The sequence below is a fragment of the Electrona antarctica genome, assembly GCF_951216825.1.
Source record: "Electrona antarctica genome assembly, chromosome: 1".
Classification (NCBI taxonomy): Eukaryota; Metazoa; Chordata; class Actinopteri; order Myctophiformes; family Myctophidae; genus Electrona; species Electrona antarctica.
The window spans coordinates 8,002,973-8,012,972 of NC_136806.1; the positions used below are offsets into that span (position 1 = coordinate 8,002,973).

A 10,000-nucleotide genomic window follows, 5' to 3' on the forward strand; every position below is an offset into this window, starting at 1 on the left:
CACACACACACACACACACACACACACACACACACACACACACACACACACACACACACACACACACACACACACACACACACACACACACACACACACACACACACACAGCAAACTTACACCGACCCGCACACGTGCCTTCAGGGGCACAAGGGCGAGTGAGCGAGCGTGTGAAAACACCCACATTCTGGCTGACACTCAGAATGCAAAATGAAACACATCATAAAGTTGCAGAGCTGTTCAACGCGTCCAACACACGCAGCAACGTGCACAGCCCACCCTTCTCGCTCACACACACCCACATGCACACGCACGCACAAAATGTAGATAAACTATCTACATTTTGAATTTAGCAACTGAAGCAAAAACGTGTGTGTGTGTGTGAGTGTGTGTGTGTGTGTGTGTGTGTGTGTGTGTATGTGTGTGTGTGTGTGTGTGTGTGTGTGTGTGTGTGTGTGCAACACACAAGCCTGAGTAGATGTGAAATGACCTCAGAAGTGTTAAATTGCAAAGTGCTAAATGGAACACCCCCCTGCCTGGAAACACCACTGATGGCGTCCTGTTGACAGTCCGGGCGTCGACACTAACGGTTACCTGACTGCCCGTGGCAAGTCAACGAAAGGTTTGGGCAAGTGTGGAGTTTGCTTTCATGTTGCCCGAACAAGGCAAGCGTGTTTGAATGGAGAAGCAACGGTCGTCTTCATTAAATATGATTGGTTATTCATGAAAGAACAAATAATGCTACCTTTTTAACAGTATCATCGCGCTCATTCAGATTGTCAAATTGACCGCGTCTCCCCTCGGCAGTTACCGATTGGATTTAACATGAATCGATTTGATTTACTTTTCAGGCAAGTGGGGATGACCTTCGGGCAAGTAAAACGTGACCTGTATACTTGCAAGTACAGATCATGTTTTGCTACTGCGAGTAGAACTCGTACAATATTGATTTCTTATTTAAAAAAAAATAAAAAGTATTGTAAGCAGAATGTCAGAAGTTCTCATCTCCCAATGGGCAAGTGCCTCTGAGACCTTAGTAGTGTGAAGCCCTGCACTGAGACCTTAGTAGTGTCAAGCCCTGCACTGAGACCTTAGTGTGAAGCCCTGCACTGAGACCTTAGTAGTGTCAAGCCCTGCACTGAGACCTTAGTAGTGTCAAGCCCTGCACTGAGACCTTAGTAGTGTCAAGCCCTGCACTGAGACCTTAATAGTGTCAAGCCCTGCACTGAGACCTTAGTAGTGTGAAGCCCTGCATTGAGACCTTAGTAGTGTCAAGCCCTGCACTGAGACCTTAGTAGTGTCAAGCCCTGCACTGAGACCTTAGTAGTGTGAAGCCCTGCACTGAGACCTTAGTAGTGTGAAGCCCTGCACTGAGACCTTAGTAGTGTGAAGCCCTGCACTGAGACCTTAGTAGTGTGAAGGCCTGCACTGAGACCTTAGTAGTGTCAAGCCCTGCACTGAGACCTTAGTAGTGTCAAGCCTTGCACTGAGACCTTAGTAGTGTGAAGCCCTGCACTGAGACCTTAGTAGTGTGAAGCCCTGCACTGAGACCTTAGTAGTGTCAAGCCCTGCACTGAGACCTTAGTAGTGTCAAGCCCTGCACTGAGACCTTAGTAGTGTGAAGCCCTGCACTGAGACCTTAGTAGTGTCAAGCCCTGCACTGAGACCTTAGTAGTGTCAAGCCCTGCACTGAGACCTTAGTAGTGTGAAGCCCTGCACTGAGACCTTAGTAGTGTGAAGCCCTGCACTGAGACCTTAGTAGTGTCAAGCCCTGCACTGAGACCTTAGTAGTGTCAAGCCCTGCACTGAGACCTTAGTAGTGTCAAGTCCTGCACTGAGACCTTAGTAGTGTCAAGCCCTGCACTGAGACCATAGTAGTGTCAAGCCCTGCACTGAGACCTTAGTAGTGTGAAGCCCTGCACTGAGACCTTAGTAGTGTCAAGCCCTGCACTGAGACCTTAGAAGTGTGAAGCCCTGCACTGAGACCTTAGTAGTGTGAAGCCTTGCACTGAGACCTTAGTAGTGTGAAGCCCTGCACTGAGACCTTAGTAGTGTCAAGCCCTGCACTGAGACCTTAGTAGTGTGAAGGCCTGCACTGAGACCTTAGTAGTGTCAAGCCCTGCACTGAGACCTTAGTGTGAAGCCCTGCACTGAGACCTTAGTAGTGTCAAGCCCTGCACTGAGACCTTAGTAGTGTCAAGCCCTGCACTGAGACCTTAGTAGTGTCAAGCCCTGCACTGAGACCTTAATAGTGTCAAGCCCTGCACTGAGACCTTAGTAGTGTGAAGCCCTGCACTGAGACCTTAGTAGTGTCAAGCCCTGCACTGAGACCTTAGTAGTGTCAAGCCCTGCACTGAGACCTTAGTAGTGTGAAGCCCTGCACTGAGACCTTAGTAGTGTGAAGCCCTGCACTGAGACCTTAGTAGTGTGAAGCCCTGCACTGAGACCTTAGTAGTGTCAAGCCCTGCACTGAGACCTTAGTAGTGTGAAGCCCTGCACTGAGACCTTAGTAGTGTGAAGCCCTGCACTGAGACCTTAGTAGTGTCAAGCCCTGCACTGAGACCTTAGTAGTGTCAAGCCCTGCACTGAGACCTTAGTAGTGTCAAGTCCTGCACTGAGACCTTAGTAGTGTCAAGCCCTGCACTGAGACCATAGTAGTGTCAAGCCCTGCACTGAGACCTTAGTAGTGTGAAGCCCTGCACTGAGACCTTAGTAGTGTCAAGCCCTGCACTGAGACCTTAGAAGTGTGAAGCCCTGCACTGAGACCTTAGTAGTGTGAAGCCCTGCACTGAGACCTTAGTAGTGTCAAGCCCTGCACTGAGACCTTAGTAGTGTCAAGCCCTGCACTGAGACCTTAGTAGTGTGAAGCCTTGCACTGAGACCTTAGTAGTGTGAAGCCCTGCACTGAGACCTTAGTAGTGTCAAGCCCTGCACTGAGACCTTAGAAGTGTGAAGCCCTGCACTGAGACCTTAGTAGTGTGAAGCCCTGCACTGAGACCTTAGTAGTGTCAAGCCCTGCACTGAGACCTTAGTAGTGTCAAGCCCTGCACTGAGACCTTAGTAGTGTGAAGCCTTGCACTGAGACCTTAGTAGTGTGAAGGCCTGCACTGAGACCTTAGTAGTGTGAAGCCCTGCACTGAGACCTTAGTAGTGTCAAGCCCTGCACTGAGACCTTAGTAGTGTGAAGCCCTGCACTGAGACCTTAGTAGTGTGAAGCCCTGCACTGAGACCTTAGCAGTGTCAAGCCCTGCACTGAGACCTTAGTAGTGTCAAGCCCTGCACTGAGACCTTAGTAGTGTGACGCCCTGCACTGAGACCTTAGTAGTGTGAAGCCCTGCACTGAGACCTTAGTAGTGTCAAGCCCTGCACTGAGACCTTAGTAGTGTGACGCCCTGCACTGAGACCTTAGTAGTGTGAAGCCCTGCACTGAGACCTTAGTAGTGTGAAGCCCTGCACTGAGACCTTAGTAGTGTCAAGCCCTGCACTGAGACCTTAGTAGTGTGAGGCCCTGCACTGAGACCTTAGTAGTGTGAAGGCCTGCACTGAGACCTTAGTAGTGTCAAGCCCTGCACTGAGACCTTAGTAGTGTGAGGCCCTGCACTGAGACCTTAGTAGTGTGAAGGCCTGCACTGAGACCTTAGTAGTGTCAAGCCCTGCACTGAGACCTTAGTAGTGTCAAGCCCTGCACTGAGACCTTAGTAGTGTCAAGCCCTGCAATGAGACCTTAGTAGTGTGAAGCCCTGCACTGAGACCTTAGTAGTGTCAAGTCCTGCACTGAGACCTTAGTAGTGTCAAGCCCTGCACTGAGACCTTAGTAGTGTGAAGGCCTGCACTGAGACCTTAGTAGTGTCAAGCCCTGCACTGAGACCTTAGTAGTGTGAAGGCCTGCACTGAGACCTTAGTAGTGTGAAGGCCTGCACTGAGACCTTAGTAGTGTGAAGGCCTGCACTGAGACCTTAGTAGTGTCAAGTCCTGCACTGAGACCTTAGTAGTGTGAAGCCCTGCACTGAGACCTTAGTAGTGTGAAGCCCTGCACTGAGACCTTAGTAGTGTGAAGCCCTGCACTGAGACCTTAGTAGTGTCAAGCCCTGCACTGAGACCTTAGTAGTGTCAAGCCCTGCACTGAGACCTTAGTAGTGTCAAGCCCTGCACTGAGACCTTAGTAGTGTCAAGCCCTGCACTGAGACCTTAGTAGTGTCAAGCCCTGCACTGAGACCTTAGTAGTGTGAAGCCCTGCACTGAGACCTTAGTAGTGTCAAGCCCTGCACTGAGACCTTAATAGTGTCAAGCCCTGCACTGAGACCTTAGTAGTGTCAAGCCCTGCACTGAGACCTTAGTAGTGTCAAGCCCTGCACTGAGACCTTAGTAGTGTCAAGCCCTGCACTGAGACCTTAGTAGTGTGAGGCCCTGCACTGAGACCTTAGTAGTGTCAAGCCCTGCACTGAGACCTTAGTAGTGTGAAGCCCTGCACTGAGACCTTAGTAGTGTGAAGCCCTGCACTGAGACCTTAGTAGTGTGAAGGCCTGCACTGAGACCTTAGTAGTGTGAAGGTCTGCACTGAGACCTTAGTAGTGTCAAGCCCTGCACTGAGACCTTAGTAGTGTCAAGCCCTGCACTGAGACCTTAGTAGTGTCAAGCCCTGCACTGAGACCTTAGTAGTGTGAAGCCCTGCACTGAGACCTTAGTAGTGTCAAGCCCTGCACTGAGACCTTAGTAGTGTCAAGCCCTGCACTGAGACCTTAGTAGTGTCAAGCCCTGCACTGAGACCTTAGTAGTGTCAAGCCCTGCACTGAGACCTTAGTAGTGTCAAGCCCTGCACTGAGACCTTAGTAGTGTGAAGCCCTGCACTGAGACCTTAGTAGTGTGAAGCCCTGCACTGAGACCTTAGTAGTGTCAAGCCCTACACTGAGACCTTAGTAGTGTCAAGCCCTGCACTGAGACCTTAGTAGTGTCAAGCCCTGCACTGAGACCTTAGTAGTGTCAAGCCCTGCACTGAGACCTTAGTAGTGTGAAGCCCTGCACTGAGACCTTAGTAGTGTCAAGCCCTGCACTGAGACCTTAGTAGTGTCAAGCCCTGCACTGAGACCTTAGTAGTGTGAAGCCCTGCACTGAGACCTTAGTAGTGTGAAGCCCTGCACTGAGACCTTAGTAGTGTCAAGCCCTACACTGAGACCTTAGTAGTGTCAAGCCCTGCACTGAGACCTTAGTAGTGTCAAGCCCTGCACTGAGACCTTAGTAGTGTCAAGCCCTGCACTGAGACCCTACAGGTTTTCAACCACTTTCGTTTCAAGGCCCATTATTTATTCAGCTTTTGAGCCACGGACCACCACGGACCCCCTTAGATAGAATTTTATGTAGACTTAGATAGCATTTTATACAGACTTATAGCATGTTACGTAGACAGCACTAGAATTGCATATGTAGTCATAGCACTTCATAGTATATATGTATAGTATACAGTAGTATAGTATAGTATATGTATAGTTTATATGTATAGTATACAGTAGTATAGTATAGTATAGTTTATATGTATAGTTCCATTATATAGATATTCCACTGTTACGCCTTAGTTTATGCATGTTTCATGATAACTACTTATATGTGATGTATGCCATGCTTTTTTGTTCTTGCTTATTGTAAGTCGCTCTGGATTAAGAGCATCTGCTAAATGCCTAAATTGTAATTGTAAATTGTAAATTTGATGAGATTTAGCCTCTCAGACCCAAAACTAAAGAATATTTTGTTGTCGTTGGATAAGATTTTGTCTACAATTGCTTTTGGCAAACGTTTATCAAAATAACAATTATTCTACATTCTCTAATTGTGTATACTTCTTGTAAAAGAATGGACCCGTACGGGTCTATTTTACGCTCTCAAGAGTTAACAACCTATAAGGGTCCATTTGGTTTGCAACTCCATCATTTAGCTGGGGACCACCTGGATGGAACCCCCTCAAGGACCACTGGTTGAAAACCACTGAACTAACACATGGATGGCAGCATCCTGGAAGCAGGAGTGGGAGTCAGAAGAACCTCGCCTCACCAGGCTTTCCACCTCGGAGGAAAGCCTGGTCTCTGTTCCAAAAGTGCCGTGTGAACCGGTCTGGAGAGGATGATCAAAGCGCTTTACAATGGTCCATTCATTCATACCTTGGGAGGTGAAGTGCATGGCGAACAGTCGACACCAGCATCCTCACTCCCCACTGATTCACACACCAATGGTGGCGAGCTATATACCTGTAGCGCCGGCCGACTCATTGGGGGCAATGTAGGGTTCAGTGTCTTGCCCAAGGACACTTCGACATGTGGACAGGAGGAGGAGCCGGGATTCGAACCGCCGACCCAGGGATCATTGGACGACCTGCTCTGCCTCCTAAGTCACAGCCGCCACAAAATAGTACTCACAGAAATACTGTATACAATTTAAAGTGTACTTAAAAGTACCAAAAGTAGAAAGTACTCATAATGCTGAATGTCCATATCAAGTTTTCAAATGTATAAACATATTTTGAAAATACAAATAGCAAATCTACCGGAACAATTCGCCATGCAGTTCGAATGCAATCATGTGAATAACAAGTGTACGTAGCTAGAGTGAAATGCCTTGTGTGACGCACACATGCACACATGCACGCACACACGCACAGCACAGCACAGCACAGCACAGCACAGCACAGCACAGCACAGCACAGCACAGCACAGCACAGCTAGTGCATACACTGAGAGATGTATTTGTCAGAGAGTTGACTCAGCAGTAGGACAAGACAAGTCCTAAGACAAGTCCTAACAGCAGCACTCCATTCACTGTTATCACAGTAGAGACACAAAGGTCATATGACTAATGTTCATAAGAGAGACAGGGAGAGACGAACACTCATTGCTTGTGTGGGCGCGCGTTTGTGTGTGCGGGTGTGCGGGTGTGTGTGTGCGCGTGTGCATGTGCATGTGCATGTGCATGTGTGTGTGTGTGTGTGTGTGTGTGTGTGTGCGTGCGTGCCCCATTTCACCACATAACTCCAGCACCATCCAACCGATTATCCTAAAACTTGGCCAAGGACCTGATGGAGGGTGTGTGTGTGTGTGTGTGTGTGTGTGTGTGTGTGTGTGTGTGTGTGTGTGTGTGTGTGTGGACCTGATGGAGGCTGGGGTGTGTGTGTGTGTGTGTGTGTGTGTGTGTGTGTGTGTGTGTGTGTGTGTGTGTGTGTGTGTGTGTGTGTGTGTGTGTGTGTGGACCTGATGGAGGCTGGGTGTCGTGCTGAGAGGGAAGTCGGTAGAAGCAGCAGCAGGTGCACAGAACATATTTCTGTATCTCTCTTTTCTTTTCTATAATTTTTATCCCACAATTGTGTAACCCATTTTTCACCCCTGTGTCAATTATCTAATGTGATCCTGGGCTCTGCACACCCTCCGCCAACCTGGGGAGAGCAACGGACTCGAACTCATGCTTCCTTCATGCATGATTTCTGTATCTCTACGTCTGTCTGTCTGCTTTTATTTTATTTTGTTAGAACGGCAGACTCACTCCCAATCTTCCACCGCAGTCTTAACTCTTCAGATGCCATCTTAGCCGTAGCACTTGCCCTAGCCTCAGGGACCTTGCAGGCATAATGCAAAGGTAGCTGTTTTGCTCGTTAGACGGATGATAGGGTCAATGTTTACTTTACTTTACTGACTATTTCTATGCATTTGATGCATTACCTTGTGTTGTTCTTGCCTACTGCAAGTCACTCTGGATCGTCTGCAAATAAAAATCTGTAATTGTAAAATCCTGATATAGTTTATTGCGCTTCTGCGTACGTGTCTCCAAAGTGTCGGTTCTACAGCAGATTTAAAGCACACCTGCCTGGGGGAGGACACACAACGGCGGACATCTCTCACCTGCTTGGTTGGTGGTGAGCGTGACCGAGGCGCTCTGGCCCGCCCCTGTGGTGCCGCTGGCCTGGGAGACCCCGTTGCGTGCGTGAATGATGAAGGTGTAGCGCGTGTGGGCCCTCAGCTCGCTGACCACCACCCGGGTGGGGCGCAGCGCCCTCTGACCCGGAGAGAAGGCCACGTCCGCGCCGCACGCCACGCACAGCTGGGAGCCGGACGCTGCGACGACTCCGCCGCCCGGACCAGATCCTCCTGCAAGGTGAGCATTAAGCAGCGTTCAGAGTCTGAATATATATATTCGCCTCGGTTCGTCCCGTTTGTGCTGCGCCAGGTCATGCCCGTTCACACAACGTCTCGTCTTTGCATTGACTTTGTATGTAATGGCGCCGCTCTAACCATCCATGAACGCAGCTTTAGAGTTTTAGAACACCGCTGGGAGCTGGACCCGGCGCCGCCCGGACCGAAAACCTCCTGCAAGGTGATGATCATTATAGTTTTAGAACTTTTCCATTGTTACAATGTGCAATGCAGGCATTTTACGTAATGCACTTCATCCAGAGCGACTGACTGCAAGTGTAATGGCGAGCTCTGGTGACTCTTTCTCTGGCTTCTTCACCTGGGGAGGGCGAGGTACACAAGGGCTAAAAATGTACCTTGAGGAGTGAGAGTTGTAGATATAAAGGAGGACTTGTACTTGGCTTCGTACGTCTCTAGGTCTCTGGGTCGCTAGCCTGGGGTCCACCTATGCTTTCTATGGCATAGGCAGCTCCCGGCAGGATCCGCCGGGAGAATGTAGACGCAGCTGCGCGACATGAGACTAATTCATTAGAGCGACAGAGAGAGAGAGAGGAGTGTGTGTGTGTGTGTACGGGTCTGCGTGTGTGCGTCAATTTAACAAAGGTTCAGACGATCAGAAATCAGCAGTGAGTGATCGACGTTTGTGCTACTGTATGCCGTATTGAAGTGGACTCGCCCCCAGACTTTTTTTTTTCTCCCTGGAAATAAATAAAAACGTCCAACCCTAGAGTCGGGTTCTGCCTGACGTTTCTTCCTAAAGGGGAGTTTTATTGCTTGCTCTGGGTGGATCTGTGTTGGTTTGTAAAGTGTCTTGAGACAACTTGTGATTTGACACTTTAATAAAATGTAATTGAATTGAATTGAATTGAATTGCCTAACAATGATGCCACTGGCAGGCGGGTTTCTGAACTGTCCACAGCCCTCCTCTGAGACACAGAAACAGACAGGTAGACAACAATAGCACCTTACATATTGTAATGAGCATCAGTGATTACATGAAGATATATGTGGGTGAGTGATAACTCCCCCCCCCCCCCATCGCCCCCCCCCTCTGCCCCAGACCCCCCCCCCCCCAGTTGAACCTCACCTCTTCCGGACGGGACCCCTCCGGCCCCCACCAGCCCCTGGTCCGACTGCATCCCCGGGGGGTCTCCTCCTCCTCCTCCTCCTACTCCTGTGCGTCGGGAGGGCACCGAGGGCAGGGTGCGGTTCCCGGGGGGCTTGGGGGGCCAGCCCTCCACGGACGAGGAGGAGGAGGACCCCCCGCCGTCTCCGTCTCCCCCTGCTCCGCGTCCCCCCGCAGCACCGCCCCCTCCCTGGCAGATCAGGCAGTCCAGGTCGTAGGTGACGTCGATGCGCCCCCCCAGCCTCCGCGGGGGGCTCCACTCCAGGACCACCGAGGTCTCGTTGACCACGGAGATGAGCTGCTGGGGCGCCGAGGGGGGCTCTGGAGGGGACGAGCAGAGGGGGGGGGGGGGGGGGGGGGTGAGTAACACTACAGTTTACCAGGGGGGCTCTGGAGGGGACGAGCAGAGGGGGGGGGGGGGGAGGGGGTGAGTAACACTACAGTTTACCAGGGGGGCTCTGGAGGGGACGAGCAGAGGGGGGGGGGGGGGGAGGGGTGAGTAACACTACAGTTTACCAGGGGGGCTCTGGAGGGGACGAGCAGAGGGGGGGGAGGGGGGAGTAACACTACAGTTTACCAGGGGGGCTCTGGAGGGGACGAGCAGAGGGGGGGGGGGGGAGGGGTGAGTAACACTACAGTTTACCAGGGGGGCTCTGGAGGGGACGAGCAGAGGGGGGGGGGGGGAGGGGGGAGTAAAGATCGCCTC

The 10,000-nt window shown here is 50.7% G+C and overlaps 1 pseudogene across 1 annotated transcript in view; it reads right to left on the minus strand.

Annotated features, from left to right (window-relative positions):
* The window catches only part of LOC306927630 (ephrin type-A receptor 4-A-like), an 86,623-nt pseudogene that overhangs the window by 37,263 nt on the left and 39,360 nt on the right, over nt 1-10,000 (minus strand). The window contains exons 7-8 of the transcript XR_013792490.1: nt 9,256-9,615; nt 7,878-8,123 (exon numbers count right to left, since the gene is read on the minus strand). The product of XR_013792490.1 is annotated as an ephrin type-A receptor 4-A-like (transcript). The remainder of the gene's footprint in view (nt 1-7,877; nt 8,124-9,255; nt 9,616-10,000) is intronic.